Below are 8818 nucleotides of genomic sequence, written 5' to 3'. Positions count from 1 at the left end.
GTGAGAACTAGTGATCCATTATATTTGGTAAGTTTAATATTATTGCTTTATTTTTCTGCTTTGAGAGAAAAAGAAATTCCCAGATAGCTGTATGGGTTTCAAGGTAATAAGCAGGAATGGAAACAGCAGATGCAGATTTCTCTTTAAAGCAGTTTGGTGGTGATAGGAAGAAAGAAAAGGCAGACAGGTTTGATTTTCACTTGATAACAGATGCAACAGGATGAGGTTTCAGTCAGTTTTTAGATTTGAGAAAAACCTTACAGGACGTACAAATTAAACACACAAAAAATATAGAAAGTATTGTTGATAGAGCACTGAAATCCTCTACATAACCGTCAAATCTGCATTCATATTTTCACATGAGATTCCGTCTAAGAAGGAAAAGTACTGCTAATCCTGGGAATTTTAACACACCCTAAGGGCTTTACAATGATGACAGCTATATGTTTACATTCGACTTCATCTTTAAGTGCTAGAAATAGTAGACAAGCTGAGAAAGTGGTTTCTTCAAGTTCCAAGGAAAGCAGGCAGGTCTTTAGTTCCTTGTCACTAAACTACTCCCCCTCTGTCTGGTCATCAGCAGCATGCATCAAGGTAAGCATGTAGCCAGCTTCTGGGGGCTTGAGACCTAGGTTGGGCAACAGATGCCCTGCAGGCCTGGATTGATCCACTAGGAGAAATCCAGTGCATCATGGTTCCCGCTGTTGCTCACCCTCTTCCCTGGAAATGTGCAGTTTCACAGGATGCTAAGCATTTTTCCCTGAAACAGAGCCTTAAGAATGGTAAGCATCTTTCCCTGGAACAGAGCCTTGAGTGGCATGGTTTATTCCTCACAAAATCAGTGCTTGAATGACTACTGGTGTATTGTGTACCCTGCAACTTATATATATGGAAAACTTGCTATAAGGCTTTCAAAATGATTAAAGAAAATAGACATTACAGGTATTTGTTGATAAAATTTATGATCTTTTCTTGTTTTTGCTTTCCAGTGTTTAAAAACTAAATATTTATATCAGTCCAGAAAAAGCACACTGAAAAAAAAATCTTAAATGCAAGTCCTAATAAAAGAGTCCTAATAAAAGACAGAGGCTTGGAAATTTGAATAGCAAAAAAGAGAGATTAATTAAACCATTGGCATTATGGATCCAAAGTAAGAATCAAATCTTAATCATAAAAGTTATTCCTGTACAGAAAATATTAATGGAATGTGGGCTGAAGAAAATGATGCAAAGAATTATGAATAGGACTTGATATTTTTATATGAGATATAAACAAGTAAATACAGGTATTTAGAAAATGGAATATATAACAACCTGGTGATAAGATGGCTTAATTGGGAATAAATTAAATCTAGATGTAATAAACCATATACCTGCATATTTTAAAAAGGATAATAATTTTGTGTGCTAGGAGTCTGCCTTTTATCCCTAACTATGGTAATTTTAATTTTTTTCCCGGAGCTCCATACTCAGGCAGCATGCATCTGCAACTGGCCTTTCCAGGGTGCAAGCATCAAACATTGCAAAAATAAAAATCCTGCAAGTACATGCTCTATTGACTGTAAGAGCTAGACAGTCAGTCCACTTTACATAAAAGGGTACTTTATCAAGGAATTTAGTATGATATGCTAAGAAGTCAGGTCTTCTCAGAAACTCACAGGGCATTAGCAGTTCCCTCTTACTCTCTTCTCTCTCTCTTGCCCCCTTCATCTCTCGCTTCCTCTCTGCTTTTGATTCTGTTCCCCTCCATATGTTGAACTCATTCAGTTCCCACTAAGAAGCATCTCTTTTCCTCCTTGTTGGAGGCATGGTAAGAGACACAGGAGTAACTCACTCTATGTATATATAAACCTGTCCTGTTGAAGTCAGATAAACTGTAATCATCCTGCTGTATCATGACCACCTGTGGACCAATCAGTCACTGAGATCAGGTCGATGGCATCAATATTGACTGGAAGATTAAAAAATAAAGATGTCCACTGAATATATTTTAATTCTTTTCTGATACTTTAAGTTCCTATTAGATAGCAATTTAGGAAGAAGTTGCTCACTCATCACTTCTGGGTAGTGGCATTTGCTGCTGTGTTTTGTTAGCCTGGTAAGGTTGAGAGTGCTGATATATTTTAAGGAATTATCTACTGTACAAGTAGTAGAAATTTGCCTTCTTGTCCTCTTGCAGCTATGGTGCTGTATGATGACCACCATCCCAGTCTGCCAAGGATTGAGTAACTTCCTGCAATTGAGGACTTTCAGTCCTAAAATCAGTATAGTCCTGGACAGACCAAGATGGTTGGTCACCCTAGGAGAATGGAGATCTGGCTGCTGCCACTCACATATACTCGTAGAACATTGATTGCAAGGTAATTTACTGGCTGAAGCAGGCGATGCATTGCTTCGGTGGGGCTGATGTTGAAAACCTTCAGCTTCCCAAGACAACACTGATCAGGCCTCCAGGAGCATTGCTCCTGCCCAGTGTCACAGGCATGAGATATGAGTCATCTTCTCTGGAGTGGTTAAATGTAATTTGGAAAATGTTCTGGCTACCTAGTTATAAAGCTTAAATCTTCAGCCATCCCAGGTAGTCCATGAACTATAAAATGTCCTTACATTTATTTCCTTCCTAATAATGAAATGAGTTATGATTTTTGCAACCAAGAATCATGATTGATACACTGTGAAAGTTGGAAAATCAGTTTATCTGAGCCTCAATTTCATCAATCTGCAAGATGAGAATAATGCTCTCCCCAGCTACCTTGAAAAGTTGCTATGAATCTCAAAAGGGATGATGCGTGTGAAAATACAATACCTGTACAATTCTGTAAATATGTTAGATAATTATTAAAGAATCCATTAGACATGATGGAAAGGTCTTTAAGTAGTCTGAAAAATAAACTTTCTAACTTTTTGCAAAATTAATCTTGAAAATATTCTTAGGTTGCCTAGGTAACACATTTTATCCTGATAAATAGGTTTTGGTATTTTTATTGCATCATCTTTTGTAAACTTATCCCCAAATAACATATACTGAGGAACAAAAGGGAAAAGTATGTTGCCGTCTGACAAAGCATCTGAAGTAATCCCTATCTATGATTAAAAAAAAAAAAAGGAATGTGTGTCATCATTTTATTATGAGATGATGATGTAAGGACTGTCAACTATCATTGTATTAAAAAATTAACTGTTTTTTTTTATCTGTTGCTTATACAAGATAATGTTGTGAAATAGCAAGACTAAAACAAGACTTTCATTGCAATGGAGAAATCTATTTTAATTAACATCAGTACGGCTTATACTGGCAAGCCCTTTTATAAAGCCAGACCGTTAAGAAATGTTTATGGTCAGATCTGTGATTCAGGCTCTACTGAACCACTCTATCTGCCTTCTCCATTCCATTTTTATGGATAATCCTGTGATTCAAGTCTGGAAGCTCTGTCCCAAAGGGTTTTTTAATGAAAGGACAATACATGTAGTGACTACCAATAGAATGGTTTGCCCCATGCACCCCCTCTTTTGGTAGAAACTAGCCTTCTTTCCATCTGCATATTTGAAGATGACTCCTTATTAACTAGGTGTGACCAAAGTGTTCAACTCATATCATAGCATACTCTCTTGCTTAGAGTTCATTGGTCAGAGATGAATGCTGCATCTACATTATGTAATTATCATTCTATCTACACAAGATTTTCTCTTCCCTAATACCAGAACCATTTTAGTGAGATCCAGTGTTTAAAAAAAAAAAAAAAGATTTTTTGAAAGACGTTATCTGTTAAATTTCTCTAATGGATGACAAAGTTAGATGTGAAAAATTTTGATGTTGCTGGAAGCTATGATTACTGGCTGTTTAAGAAAGTATGTCTTCAATGCAAAAAAAATAACTCTGACATGTAGAAAGCAGTAAAAGCAACCTGGTAGTCCCCAGGCATTGGTCCTTAATGCTCCAGAAGTCCCTAATGCTCCACTCACACCTGCTTCTTCCTATGGATTGGCTGCAGCATCAGGCCACTGACAATCAAGTCTTCGTTAACCCAGTGGTCTTTACAGTCAGAGAGCCTGAGATTCCAGCATTGTCTTTTTTCCTCCTGATCATCTGACCATTCAGTCTCTAAGGCCTAGTCTCCTCATCTGTACAACTGAGTCAATATGTTGTCATTAGATTATTACTAGGACTAAAAATGTGATTTGACTAAAATGTCTAGTGTAGTGCTATTCCCTAACAGGTACTTAACAAATGTTTATTTTCTTTTCATCAGAATTATTTCAACTGCTTCTTAACTTAGCTTCTTACCATTAGCATTTCCTCTCTCCCTTCTACCTTTCACACCTCAACCAGATCAGTTGTCATTCACTGGATGAAATATACATAGCATTCCACTGTATTCCAAATAAAACCAAAAAGATGACACAATTTTTCTTTCCAGTCTACTCACCAGTTACCCCCAACATTATATGTTGTCATCCAACTAAAACCAATGACTGGATAATAAACATATATCATTCTTCATGCCATAAGTTGAGCTTCATTTCCCTAAAATCTTAAATTTTCCCTGTCAAAAATTTGCCATTTTCTCAAAGGAAGTCTAAAGACCAGCAAACATGCAAAGATCACCGGGCAGTCTACTGAGTAGGGATCACCTGTCCTCTGCAGTCTCACAGACCTTAGTTTTTCTTTTTCTCTATAGTTACGTGTGCATGTGGCTTCATTCTCTAACTAGTGTGTGAGCACCATCCAATCAAACTTTAAGCCATATAATGTATTGATTAATATTAGTAGCTTTGGAATCAGATGCTCCAAGGTATAAGTCATGATTTTGCTAATTTCTCCCTAAGTTACCTTGGAGAAAATTTCAATTATTCTAAGACTCTCTTTTCTTAAGTTTACAATGGGGTAATGATTTTTATTTCCTAAATGAGAGGTACATTCAATGAAGTGTTAGTGTAATTGCTGAAGGTAAACTGTTCCACGTTAAAAAGAATAACTTTGTTTTTGGCAGGGGATGATGGCTCACACCTGTAATCTCAGAATATTGGGAGGCCAAGATGGGAGAATTACTTGAGCCCAGGAGCTCCCCAGCCTGGGCAACATGTTTCTACAAAAAATAATAAAAAAAAAATTAGTCAGGTATGGTGGCATGTGCCTGTATTCCCAGCTACTCAGGAGGCTGAGGTGGGAGAATCATTTGAGCCCAGGAGGTCAAGGCTGCAGTGAATCATGTTCATACCACTGCACTATAGCCTGGGCAACAGAGCTAAGACCCTATCTCAAAAAAAAAGAATAGATTTATTTTTAATCAAATAATTAGGTCATATCCATCTTACTAGAGTATGGCAGCTTTTAGAAGGCTTTTCATAATGGCCGGGTACAGACAGAGCCAGAGGCTGGAAGAACATTTGCACAGCTAGCATTTGTTCCTTCATTCCTTTACTCCTGCATTCTTTAAACAGCCACTTGTTTGTGGAAACCAGCAGTCAGTCAGGCATAATGTTAGAAGTTAATGAAAACTGCACTTTAAAAAATAGAAAACTTTCTGCCAGAACCTGAAGAGTGCAACTCAGAAACTGGTTATTCCTCGGTGTGGACCATCTCCCTGGGTTTAGAAAGAATGAGTAGACAGAGAAAGAAAATGTGGTAAAAGTTATCAACAGGTATCAGTGAATTTCTTTATATATAGTTCTTTGTTTATTGCTACAACAGGTCTGAAGGTCAGTATAAATATCTTTATTTTACAGATGATGAAATTGGGGATTGGAGCTTCAATAACCTGTGCAATGTTATTGAGTCAACCAGGAAGCTGAGATTTGAGGATGAAACTCTTGGTTCCAAGGAAGGGCTCCTTCCTCTTTCTGTGTGGGATTTCAATGTGTGTCACAGTTTCACAAAAAAAAAAAAAAAAAAAAAAAAAAAAAAAAAAAAAAAACTTGAAAAAAAAAAAAAAAAAAAAAAAAAAAAAAAAATCCCAGAAATTTAAAAATTTCACCTCATTTTATATTAATGAGAAAAATAAGTGCCAATAAAACCAATAGAGTTGCCCAAGATCTCTAGCTAGCCATTAAAATTCCACCATGATGCTGCCATTCTGTGTGGAATAATTGCATTGGTATATGATATCTGAAGAAGAGTTTTGGTCTTTAGACTGGGTTATAGTCTAATTAAGAAGCTGATTGTTGACCTCATTGTTTCTACGTGCACACAAGCCATTGTCAGCAGTCTTCATGCACGAAGGAAGAAGCAAACGAGTTTCCCCTTGTATAAAACCCATGAGCCTCTCAGCCTCAGTCTGCACTAAAGTCATCACACCTGCAAGGCTTTCTGAAAGGCAAGTGCAGGATCTGTCTGCACCTGACAAAGCTTTAAGTGGCCTGACCTTTATAAAGTAGAGCTTAACTTTCTCTTTCAACCTTTCCCTAAGAGGCCTTTTCTCTGGACTGGGAAGAATTATTCATTTGAAGGCTTAAGACTCCTATGGCCTCAACAGTAGTTAGGTTTTGAAATGTTTAAATATGAGCAATAGAGACAGAGCGCTACTGGAATAGTCAGTCATTTGATGTTTGAAAAGGATACTGGAAGTTGTTTCTGGTCATGCTCCCCAGCTGCTCATGTAACACCAGGCCAGCTCATCAGAGTATCTCTCCACTTAACCGGGCAATGACAGGGAGCCACTTTATCCGTAGGACTCATTTAATGCTGCGTTCCTCCCTTCTGCCCTGACTGGAGAATTGCAACCCAGAAACTGGTTCTCCTGCAATGCAGACCATTTCACTGGGTCTAAAGGGAGTGATTAGATGGCAAATGTCCTATGATTTTGAAATTACTGGCAAATTTCTTATCTGGAGAGTGTGATCAGAGTTAAGTACACCTAGCAAAGCGGCTGACACAGTTTCCCAAACTAGGATACTCATGATCAGACACTTCAACCAAAGATAGAGAACTCTACTGAAGCCTACCCGCATGTTACTTTTCTTTCAAAAAGGAAATGTAGCCACTCAGTTGCAAAAGGTTGTCTTAGGTATCTCATTTTGACTTGTTAGACACTTGCAGTGGTTTTTCAAGAAAAAAAGAAATGGTCTTTCTCAGAGATGAACAGCTGCTCAGAGCTCTGAAATAGCCATTTTCTTAGTTTCTACCCATAAGGGTTTAAAAAAATAATTAGACATAAGGCACCCTATTAGAACTGAATGAAAGCTAACTGTCTGACTAGTGAGTAATTGGTAGAAATGGGCGGGGGCAGCAACCATAGACTTTATTGCAAGATTTTTATTCTGTTTCCATTGTTTTTAAAATGTGATTTAAAACAATATATTGAGAAGTGATTTTGCATATGCCCATGAACTGTAGAGCAATATTATACATCAACGTACTAATTCACTTAACCAGCCAATGTTTTGCAGTATCCTACATAGCATGGCGTTACGAGCATGGATTCTGGAACCAAGCTCCCTGTGATGGGTTCTTGGTCCTGCCACTGTAACCCTGGGCATGTTGCTTTGCACTGCTGCCACTTGGCCCCCTTACCTGTTATATGGGAAAGGAACAGGACCATAATCGCATGGGCTATAATGAGGATTAACTGGGTGTCCTAAGTCTCCTAGAGCTGCTGTAAAAAGGTGCCACAGACCAGGTGGCTTAGAACACCACAAATGTATTCTCTCACAGTTCTGAGGGTAGAAATCAAAATCAAGTGGTTGGCAAGGCCACGCTCCCTCCAAGCCCTCCAGGGGAAGGTCATTGCCTGCCTCTTCCAGCTTCAGTGGTCCCACGCATGCCTTGGCTTAGGGATGCATCACTCCAGTATCTGCCTCCATCTTCCCTTGGTCTTTTTCCCTGTGTCTGTGTCTTCTCTTAGTCATTCACTCTGAGTCTCTGTCTTATAAAGACACTAATCATTTTGAATTAAGGGCATGCCTTATTCCAATATGACCCCGTCTTAAGTGATTACATTCACAACAACCATGTTTTCAAATAAGATTGCATCCTGAAGTTCAGGGGTTAAAACTCTAATAGATCTTTTTAGGGGATATAATTCAACTCCTAACTGTTTGTTAGTAGATGTACCTAATAACTAGCATGGTAAGCAGTTGATGACTGCTAGATACAACTGCAATGGTTATGCTTTGGGCCCTTAGTTTAGGCAGTGCAAGTGTAGAAAGAGATGGCATGCAACTCAACCTAAGAAGTTTACATCACAGGACACATAATTTGGCTTTGTCTGCCTGTTTCACAAGGGAAAGGGAAAAATCTATAAAATGAAGAAAAAGAGTAAATTATCATCTCTTAGCTCTTATCATTATCAGGCATTACAAAAACATACACTTGTATTTTTGAATACTAATTAGAAATGTTCTGAATTCCTTTCTCTTTGATGTCAGCCCCAGCGCTTCTTGGACTGCTTTTGATCTTGGGCAAATCCTTTCTATATATGAGCCTGGTCCTCATTTCTGGGGTCCTCTTCAATTCCTTCCAATGTTCTGTGATGCTAGTATAACTTGTAGTGTGCATATATATATATACACACACACATATATATACACACACATGTGTGTGTGTGTGTGTGTGTTGTATATTTCCAAACTTTCTACATGTTAATGCTTTTGCCTGATCTCATTTTTCTTACTATTTCTGTTCAAAACTTCCTTAAACTGCATTTGAGCAATTATAACCTACCTATATTTTCAATCTCAGTAAAAGTATGCCTGTACTAATGTTTGTTTCATGATGACTTCTATGAAAACAAATACCCTTCGAAAATAATTGCTTTTCTCTATTTACTACACAAATCCTAGCAATTATAAGGCTGTTTTTGGTAAAAAAAAAAAAAAAAAAA

The 8818-nt window shown here is 37.8% G+C and overlaps 1 long non-coding RNA gene across 1 annotated transcript in view; it reads left to right on the top strand.

Moving 5' to 3' along the window:
• Positions 1-643: 643 nt before the first annotated feature.
• LOC105513223 overlaps positions 644-8818 on the top strand; it is a 41278-nt gene continuing 33103 nt past the window's right edge. The window contains exons 1-2 of the long non-coding RNA XR_001001966.1: positions 644-782; positions 2179-2480. This is a non-coding gene — a long non-coding RNA (uncharacterized LOC105513223). The remainder of the gene's footprint in view (positions 783-2178; positions 2481-8818) is intronic.

Source organism: Colobus angolensis, unplaced genomic scaffold, assembly GCF_000951035.1.
Source record: "Colobus angolensis palliatus isolate OR3802 unplaced genomic scaffold, Cang.pa_1.0 Scaffold225, whole genome shotgun sequence".
NCBI lineage: Eukaryota > Metazoa > Chordata > Mammalia > Primates > Cercopithecidae > Colobus > Colobus angolensis.
Note: the sequence above shows the minus strand (reverse complement) of the source record. Positions and strands in the feature narration are given on the sequence as shown.